General features: G+C 41.6%; 1 pseudogene across 1 annotated transcript in view; it reads right to left on the bottom strand.

Annotated features, from left to right (window-relative positions):
• Positions 1-3,021: 3,021 nt before the first annotated feature.
• The window catches only part of LOC309585002 (3'-5' RNA helicase YTHDC2-like), a 29,131-nt pseudogene continuing 21,962 nt past the window's right edge, over positions 3,022-10,190 (bottom strand). Inside the window, exons 24-29 of the transcript in view lie at positions 9,703-9,812; positions 7,980-8,254; positions 7,400-7,577; positions 6,191-6,394; positions 4,181-4,363; positions 3,022-3,111 (exon numbers count right to left, since the gene is read on the bottom strand). The product of the transcript in view is annotated as a 3'-5' RNA helicase YTHDC2-like (transcript). The remainder of the gene's footprint in view (positions 3,112-4,180; positions 4,364-6,190; positions 6,395-7,399; positions 7,578-7,979; positions 8,255-9,702; positions 9,813-10,190) is intronic.

Here is a 10,190-nt window from a genome sequence, read left to right as displayed (position 1 = left end):
CTGTTAGAAGATGCAACAAAGGCAGCGGGGGTGACGGCTGAAAGCAACGCAGCGTGATCCACAGGGAAGGAAAACAGAGCAGCTAAGTGGCAACAGGAAGATGCAGAGAACACGAGACTAACTGCTAATGTTTTCCAGATAGTGAACACCACGACTGAATACATCTGGAGAAGTGGCTGCTCTGAACAATCACTACAGCATCATTTCACAGAAACAAAAGTTAGAATTAGTAGCTGCAAAAACCACTCTTAACTCGCTCTAAAGACAAAGTGCCTGGGAATAACTATGGACTAATCCAACCACAAGCCTGTGGTGGGCCTGCCAGGTAGGAGCTGTGATTTCATTTCTACAACAGCCAGTGCCAAGCATTTAAAATGGAAGCTTCAAAAAATCCCTCACTACAATTAAGCCCACCATGTCTTTGTAGATGCTGTGATGACGGAGCAGAAATTACACCAGTTCAATAGTGGGAAAAAGAAAATGCAAGAAAGCAAATACTGAAGCAAATAGTTGCGACAGATTAGCGATTTCACGCTACATAGTATTTAGCAACAAAAAAAATAGTCTATGGCTAAACAGCTTGCCACCTTTACCTGTTTGCAGGAATATGTTCCTGAGGAGGCAGCACAGCTCAGCATTTTCCCATGAGACACTGGCAAAACTCGTACCTTCTGTGTTGAGGAACATGACTGGAGTTGTCCTGAACCAGCACTTCTCAGCCAAGTTTTGTTCATGTATGAACAAACTTGGCAAAACTCTTGACTATCCTTCAGAACCCTATTTATGTTCCCTTCCTCCACACTCTAGTTATGGACAAGGGTCTAGCTTGCAAGAACTTAATTTACTCTTTAACAGAACAACCTCCAATCTGGGATTTTTACTGTTGCTGAGGGGATGGTCACAGGCCATTTCTCCCGTTTGTCATCACCAATGCAAGGATTGTGTTGAACTGCTGGCTGTTGCTGCCCTATTACTTTTCAGATAGGTTCAGGTCCTTGCCCTTCTTCCTGCTTTAGTTTTCACTTCAGGTATGATGATCACACTCAGTCATGATCAGGCAGGTGAGGTGTCTAAAAACTATGCTGCAGTGCTGGAGTTCTTCTGCAGGCTGATGATGCTGTTGGTATCATCACAGAAAGTGGCAGTCCACTTGTGCTACTGGAGTGAAAGGGCTTTAGGCAGCCCTGCTAAAAGGAGATGGTTACAGACAACAGACCAACAGCTTAAGGGATAAACAGTCCACCTCTAAATACAGTGCACGAGAAAATACAGATCAGTAGCACAGTTACTTGGGTAATAATAATAATAGTATCATGTACTTCACCATGACTGAGCTAGATCTAACATCTGGCCATACAAAGACTTACCATGACCACGTCTCTGTCAGGCAGGCAAGCAGGGTACAATCTCTTCTCCACTCAAGTGTTCTAGACTGGCCAGTGGCCTTGTGGAATGCAAATTCCATGGCTGGACTGTCCTTTTTATCATCAAGCTGCAGAAGTCCTACCTGGGCTGGTTAACCAAACATTACACCCCACCTGTGTTCCCTCTCTGGGCCAGCTCCGTCCCTGGAGTGCACAGGGCCCTGTAGATCTGTACAAGGCACTACTGCCCCACATTCCTGCGTGGGCACAGGCCTGGAAGTACTGTAAAAGGCAGCAAGAGCCTCATGCACTGTCTTGAGACACAGTGCATTAGGCAGTAGAGCCTTACATGCACCCAGTTAGTCCTGGCAAAGGTAAAACTGATGGTTCATGTATGGAGGTCGCTACACAGAAGGCAAAATGGATGCACAGGGTAATATCCTGAACAGACATGAGAAAATAGGTAGATGCTCAGCAGCAGAAAAAAGTTTTGGTTTAGCCAAAGAATGACCACAAACAGTGCTGACAGTGATCACACTGAATTTATACCAGCCTTACAGTACAGTACGTTAAGGACTAAGAAAAAGCCAAATAAACCAAGACAGTAGTGGTATGGAAGAAGAAGAAACAACTTGAAAGCAAGCATGAAGACTATGTTAAATGATCAAGGAAATGGTACTGGTAATTATTTTTTATATTCTTTTAAAGAAATACAACTCTTCTACCAGTGCCTAAGTTAGTGAACTATTGAAGTGCCACTTGGCCACAGGCCTCTGAAAGACTGTTTCAGCTTGTCAAGGTGTGAGTCCCATCTTAAAGGTGAAAAATAATCAAAGCATCAGTGGACACACCCAATCTCAAAAGTCTCATGCTCCTTCTTCTTTATTTAAATGAAATTTAATTAAAATAATCAAATCCAATAACAATTAAATAATTAATAAATAAAATAAATTTAAACTATAAAAAAATTACATTTAAATAAATTAAAAATTCACATCTCCAGCTGCTTAGGTGTTTGTATGACTACATTCTTCTCTCTTGCACTGTGGATGCAGAAGTTCAACCAACACTTATGGAGCCTTTCAACATATTTGGAGTTATTATTTTTTTAACTCAACTGCAAGACCGATTAATTAACATTTACATTCTCATACCTTGTACTGGGCTGAGAAAGCTTTAACTGTAAACTGCATATCTCAACTGTCTGCTATGCTATTTTAAACCCACAGACAACTTACAAGGGGTCCGTTGTTTCAAATTTTGTTTTGAACTTCACTGTATTTTTAAGTATCAGCTGCACACTACTGTAAAAAAACCAACTCAGCCAAAAACCAGGCTGGCAAGGAAACACTGAAAACAACACAATTCCCTCTTATTTTTCCACTTCTAGCTGCACAGCATGACTAAGAACGTCAGGAGGTTGTTGCGCCGCCTTCTTCCTCATCTTTACTGTAGACATGCTGCTGGTTCTCGTGGCTGATGTTTCAACAACCTAAACCAGCTGGAAAAAAATCAAAATGAATAGACTATTTAGTACCAAGTGTACCTGTCCTTCCACAAGCTACAAAGACTGGACAGTGATGATACACTGTGTGTGGACAGCTTTTCCTCTACCACAAAACCAGGAAGCAATGCAGGAGTAACTACCTCTGCCATACTACTTGGCACGCTCAGGCAGGTTTTTTCCTGCCAAAGGAATATGGTCCCAAAGCTGCAGCAACTGCTCTCCAACTTGTGGTTCCAGCTCCTAGAAAGGATCAGGAAATCCGGGAAGTTATCTGCACTGCTACTATTGAGCATACAGAAACGATTTATTACTGAATTAGGTGAGGTTGCCGGTGATTGCTTTCAAACCTTCTACAAGAGCTCATCCCTTTTGCTATTGGGACAAACATTAGAACTCCCAGCAGAGCAAGGTTTTCTTACTAGGGCTCAGCAGGAGATAAAAACTTTCATAACCCACCCTAGCCTAGAGGGTGTTTGGGGTGTTTCCATTCCCAGTGAGATGTCAGTTCTCACAAAGATCATTCCAGTGAACACACTACCTCCATACACAAGAACAGACACACCAGATACTTTGTACCTCCCACAGGTCACTCACTTACTAACTCAAGATCATTATTTTCCACATCTTTTAAGTTGAATTCCATCAAGCGTGGTGGAGAATGTGGAAAGAGAGGTCACAGGAAATACAGTGGCTGTCCTTTCCTTGTACTTCTTTCCTCCAGTTTCTTACAACTGGAGAGAGTTTTGGAGAAGAGAAGGTGAAACAAAAACTTCAGCTCTTGAGTCATCAAGATGTTTTGGGAGGGGATGGAGAGAGGGCAGAAACTGCCACAGAGAAATTCTGTGCCAATTCTCTGGCTTTTTGTAGTTGCAGTTAGAGCTTTAACAGATTTGAGAACGGTCCTAAGCTTTACTCTACCTCAAAACTCGGGATTCTCTTCAGGCTTTACAGAAAAAACCTTTTAATTATGAACAGTTATTTGGGTGTAACAGACTGTCTAAGAGAATACATCTCAACCAAACACGGCACAAACCTCCAGAACTAAATTACAAAAAAACCCCAACAACTTCTTTTTGGAAGCATCCACCTTTAAATAATTTTTTAAACACATAAGCAAGAAACTGTTTTGATCTTATCAAAATGTCTCCATTACTTCAGCGGTAATTCTGCATTCGCTGAAGGTACAATGCACCAATGAACTGGGATTCAGATTAGCAGACACACGAACAAGTGGCGATAAACTGAACAAGCCAATAAAAAATACACAGTTCTACCAAGTAAAGAAAACTTTAGAAGAGAGTAACATTACCTGGCCATCTCTACTTATCTGTACTTTCTTACTGTCGTTCCACGGGTTGAGCAAATGGTGTGCAAACTGAAAAGGAATGCTTTCTTTTCGGATCCAGTCCACCTTAAACACACCTCCGAAACCAGCAGATCCCCAGTCTTGACTTTTCTCACGCCCAATTGCTGAACCCATTCTAGCAAACCCCTGGGACAAAAATGGAAAGAACAGACATAATGGGACCACATCTGTCTGTGGCAGAACGAGATAAATAACTCAACTTCCTGTGAAACTTTCAAAATAGTTTCAAAGTGATTAACACACTCTCCACCATGAAGCTGGAGCTTCCAAAATGTTTTACATCTAGAAAGTTAGAGGTAGCACTTCTTTTTCCACTTCAAATATGCCTTGTAGGGTTTGACCGTAAGGAATGTCTCTCAATGACAAAATTATCACTGAAGGTTTTTTAAGCTTCGTAACAGATTAAAAAGCTGTTGCAAAACCACCTGAAGCAGAGGGAAATCAAGATGAATATTCCAGTACAGAATAGTCCGTTAGACATTCACATTCCTCGTCAGCTGTAGGTTATTTTTGCAGAAATCCATTTGTTCCTTCTCGTGTTCCCTCTACATTAACTTTCACATAGAATCAGGAGAGTGTAGCTGTTCTTCCAAGAAAGAAGTCAAAGTTGCTTTTATTTCCTTCTTTAGTGAAGCTGGACAAAATTCCACCATGACAAGTATTCAGAAAGAAAATGAAAGGAACCCCAAACCCGAGATAGCATTTAACTTACTTCAGGACACCCTGATTTGCCCACGCCCCAACCAAACCAGAAGTGAACCCAACCCCACAGACAACGTATCAACTATTCAGGTGAATTGATGCCAGTTAGGATGTAGCAGTCCAAAAGATGCAGTTCACTGTGTAAATTAGCAGCACTCACTGCTGATGTAAGACATGCAGTCCTACATAGCTCAAGGCAGACTTACATGAGAGTTAATGAAAGGAACAGTGGAAAAAAAATAAATGTGGACTAGAAAGAGACAGTTGGGACAACAGAAGATTAATAGGGAAGTTAATCCCACATTCCCATGAGGGTGCAGTGCCCTGTCACAACTGGAAGGGCAGGGCAAGGTCAATCACCTGCACTCCTGACGTCGGCGTGTCTTCCCTCCCCCGCTTCCCTGCCTGAGAGCACCAATGCAACCGCCCATTTTCGGTATCAACTGGCTTGCTGAAAATTACTTGCCAGTATTACACCTGCGTTTGCCAAATCATCGTACACAGTATGCCACTGCAGTCCTTCAGTGGTATTGCCAAGACAGCTGTGTTTTGGTTGGTTCCTTAGATTTTCAGTTCAGCTGATTTTTACAAAGAGCTTATATATGAAGAAGTAAGTGGGCCTTTCTTTACCTGGAACAACTGAATTTAGCTGGCTCAAAGCTAATGCGCAACTTTGCACTACCAGGTCAAGTTTTTAACTTCAAACTGACCAGAGATTTGACCAACAAACTGTTGACATATATCTCACTGAACATGAAGTCAAGACACAGCTCTGGAAGAATCACGGCCAGCTTCCTAACTGGAAGTGAATAAAACCAGTTTTTATTAAGATTTTAATAAAGAAATGTATGAGTTTCCTGGCTTTAGAAAGCTATGACTTGCCTGTAACTCCTTGCTCACTTACAATACACACTTTGGCATGCAAAGAGTAGCAATCCCTGACTTTGTCAGGATTTTTGGGGCGCTTTTTGTTGTTTTAGAGGATTAATGTAGGGTATAAACATTATTCTGACTCATGATGTTTGGAGGCAATTCTGTCTCCGCCTTCGAGGGACAAACTGAGCTAACTAGAAGAGCATGTTTCAAAGAATTAAATGCTCTTTCTTCAGCAAGCACAGACATTTGCACACTGCTCTGCTTCTCAGAAGGCCAGGAGTCATAAGCAAAGCTGTCCACACTACACACAGTCATCTGCTGCAGCCTCCTAAACCACCAACCGCTGCTAATACTTAGTTTTAGATTAGGACTCACCTGAAAGCATCCAGACCCTTGAGCAGAAAATATTAAGTAAACCAGGCTGCTCTCCCAAAAGGCTCCATTCAGTTTCCCTTCATTACTTGGCGTAGTGGACCATATTCCCTTCTGTTGAGAAATATCAATGTTTTGCAAGTTGCTACTTTTCATTATAAAGTACCGAACTGGCCTATTTTGTCTTGGTGAAGGAGATCTGCAACCCTGGAAAAAATAAATTAAATTAATAAAGACAACAAAATAAACCAGGCTTTATTTCTGAAGCTTTACACACACGAACATGGAAATCCTTGACTGTGCTCCTCCCTTCCTCCTCCAGCTTCTAGAAGAAACGTAAAATCAGCTGGTCCTGTCTGAAACGGCTTTAAAATGTATCCGACATCTATTTTACATTTTGATAGCACTTCTCAACAATTCCTCCATGAGGGGCCGAAAACAAGTAGAGCAGAATAGGAGTAAAAAGCTTAGTGATTAATTACGATTTGTTTAAGCCTGACATGCCTTGAGATGGCACCAAAATTAATCATCCTAGACTGCAGCCTACAGCACACCACTCCCATTTCTACCTTCGGGAAACATGTTTTCTTCCTTTTACACTGGCTCAACCTAAAAGCTGAAAAACTCAAGAGGAATTACTAAATCCTCCAGCGAGTCCATGAGGTTTCCTTTCAGTGATCTGTTTAGTATCACTGCAGTTTACCATTCAAGTATACAGGGACAATTATGACAATAAGCTCGTTAAATGTGTGCTTTGTTAAAATAACCCTCACAAAACCCCCCAAGCAGTCATAATAAGGCAGGTAACACAGATAACACAATATTTAAAGAGAATCTGTATCAATGGATGCTGTTACAGAAACAGAAAGGCAGAATCCAAAACCTTCAGAAGTGTGTGTACAATGTACTAATTTAGTTGAAAAAAATTAATACACCTTCACCATTTATTAAAAAAAAAACAATCTCATTTTTTTACTTTGGATAGCTTTACCTCAGCAGTCCACAAATACCATCTTTGCTGTATTAAACTAGCGTAACAAGGATATTTAGTCTAGATTTTAAGTTCCAGAAGGAAGCATTATGCAGCTGTTACAAATGAAAAGTTAAGTCAGGTTCCTAATTTAGCAGTAAAATACCTAATTGTTGCAGAATGGTATCAGCAAGACATCCCTTTACTTTCGAAGAGCAGGGTGGTACTTTGGAGAACTCTACCTTTGCAGATACTGGAGAAGAAGGACTAGCACAGGGGCTGGGACAGCTACTGCTGTCTGCAGGCTTCACTGAGGACTGAGCTGATCTGTCATCTGAGGATCGTTTGGAGAGCAAAATGTCTTTTTCTTTGTACTTCTTTGGCTGGTGGAGTGCAGGAGATGTAGATTTCACCGAAACTCTAAAAAGGACATGCCTTGAGTTTCACAAGCACTCACTGAACAATTTACGTACATACCTGTCAGCCTACTGCATGACCACATGTATTACAGCAACTACAACACATATTAAACACTAACTAAAAACCCATACCGGTCATGCATTGTTTTTTAATGTTACTGCTAAACCTCATCTGCTACTTCTCCAAGATCACAAATCATGGACAATATTCCTGACTGCTCTCTCAAACAGCAGGCCCATGTATGAAATACTTCTCAGTGAAACTACAATGCAGCATAGGACAGTATCACACCTTTCAACTGTACTGCCACTATTTCCACCTCCTTATTACTAGCAGAAATTTAAGTGATGCTTGCATACATAAATTGCAACCTACAGTGTCTAGAAGACCTCAACATCTTACTTTTCAGCACTAGAGGAGTCAGAGAATTCAGTTTCTGTTGAGCTTTTTCTACATGTAGATGCCAAAGGAAGCTCTTCACAAGTCACAGGTCTCGGTCTCTGGCCAATTCCTGAAGGCTGCTGCAGACCTGCAGACTGCTCTTCAGCACTCAGAACAGCTGTAATTGCTCTTACAGTTGTTTCATCAACTTGAGACCACGGTTTAGAAGGAGCTCGCATACGACGCAGGAACAAACTGTGCCACTTCTGCCTGAGTTGCAACAGCATCCCAGCAGCCCGTAATGAATTCCAATTCTGTTACAGACTGATGAAAATTACATCAGGCAGGTGAGAGTACCCTACTCCTTCCTATCAGGCAGCACCTCACATTCCAGTGAGAACAAGGTCCAAACTGAAAGGCAAGACCAAGGTCTTGGGGAGGGGGAATAACTCTTACTTAAAGTAAGATGTTAATTTACATTTCTCTCCTTGGACGCAAGGTAATTTTTGGAACATTTCCTTTAGCTCTGTACTAAACTTAACATTGCATTGTAAATCCACAGAATTTTTTTCCTTTTTATCTTTCTAGAAAACCCACTTTTTTCATGCTTTATGCCCTTCCTATCAAATCAATCTGTACTCATGCACTCTTCAGTCCTACCTGAGGGAAAAGAGCTCTAAGCGGCATTTTTCTTACACAGACTTCTGCTCAAACGCAATGACTAAATTCAGAAGACTAGAGTCTAATTCCCATGTTATCAGAAATGCTTCCATTGAAAAAAGAATTTTTAAAAATCACTCTTCTGGACATGTCTAGGACAGACAGCATTATTATTAGAGCTGGTAAGTTCCAGGGTTTCATGATCCATAAACTACCTCCTACCACAGCCACAGCTCTTCAATGACCTAAAGCCTTCTGTTTCAAAGAGGTTTTTATTTCTCCTTCCGAAATCTGATAGCAACTTTCTTTCAGCAGCTCCAGCTTCAAGTGCTCCTTTTTCGATCCGATTGTGGTTATGCTCTCAGAGAAAGAAAAACACAATATGCCAATGTGGCTGTTCTCTCAGCTCCTGCTCAGATTTTGGCTATCCCAGCTCATGCTGTGGCCTGATGGAGCACCACACAGGCAGGACAGGAGGCCAGAAGGAGCAAAAGGGCCATTATGCAGCCACTGTCACCTGCAGCCTGCTGTCCCCTGCAGCCCTTATCTTTTGTCTGGCAGCCTCTTCAGAATGTGCTCACTTGTGGAAACAGACAAAACTGCCAAGCTCAGACACATAAAACATCATATTGCCCAGAAAGTTTCTGAAGCAGATCCAACAGCATCTGGACTGCTGAGGCTTTCCTGCTCCCTCATGTGAGAGACAAGACACCCACACCCCATGATGGAGGAAGAGGGAAGAGCACTCTCTCACTGTTGGATTAGGTGACCAATTATTTTTTGTCTTTTTGCTCATAGGTACAAGGTTTGAAAGGTATGGGTGGTAGGTTACAAAACCTTGCGACTTGCACGTTGAATACGTGAATTCATGTGACAGCTCTGGGCCAAAGGGGATTGAAGCCCTTTAACTCTTGATGAGCTCACGAAATATGGGTTAAATCACAGAGTACTTAGTTTGACAGACCCCAACGGACCATGACATTCTTAGAGAAAATTCCTGGCTACTCAAACGTTACAAAAACCTTTTTACATCTTTTTATAATCCTTCTACATGAAGCAAACACAGGAGTGATTTCTTACGTACTTCAGGGTCCAGTTTGAGATGAAGCCATTCATCCAGCTTCAGTAGTGCCAGATCAGCAGTTGTTTTGTCCTCCATCTCACTGTCACTGCTATCGTTAGATACCCCTCCCCCTGAATTAAAGAGAAAAGGTGCATTAGCATTTCTGTATTATTTCTACTTATATACAAAAACCTGAACACTACCGCATTACCAGCAATAAATCCTTTTCCTTCTAAAACTGACTTTACAATGTAAACTGTTGTAAAACTACTTCTTCTTTTCTGCAAATACACTGCAGAGTCTTTGCTCCAGATAGGAGCAATCAAGTAGCCAGACCTGCTGAAGATCCTACTGTGTAAAAACCTGTACTGACGTGGTCTGACTCAACTCATGTACCTTCACCAGTATTCACAAGCCACAATCCAGCTGTTGCCTGAAGCTGTTTGTAAAACCACACGTGGCTCTATTTCCTAGTAAAAGAGCAGATTTTTTTACTAGATTACTAGATA

The sequence above is a fragment of the Coloeus monedula genome, assembly GCF_965178545.1.
Source record: "Coloeus monedula genome assembly, chromosome: Z".
Lineage (NCBI taxonomy): Eukaryota > Metazoa > Chordata > Aves > Passeriformes > Corvidae > Coloeus > Coloeus monedula.
The sequence above is the reverse complement of the archived record's forward strand: the minus strand, read 5'-3'. Positions and strand labels throughout refer to the sequence as shown.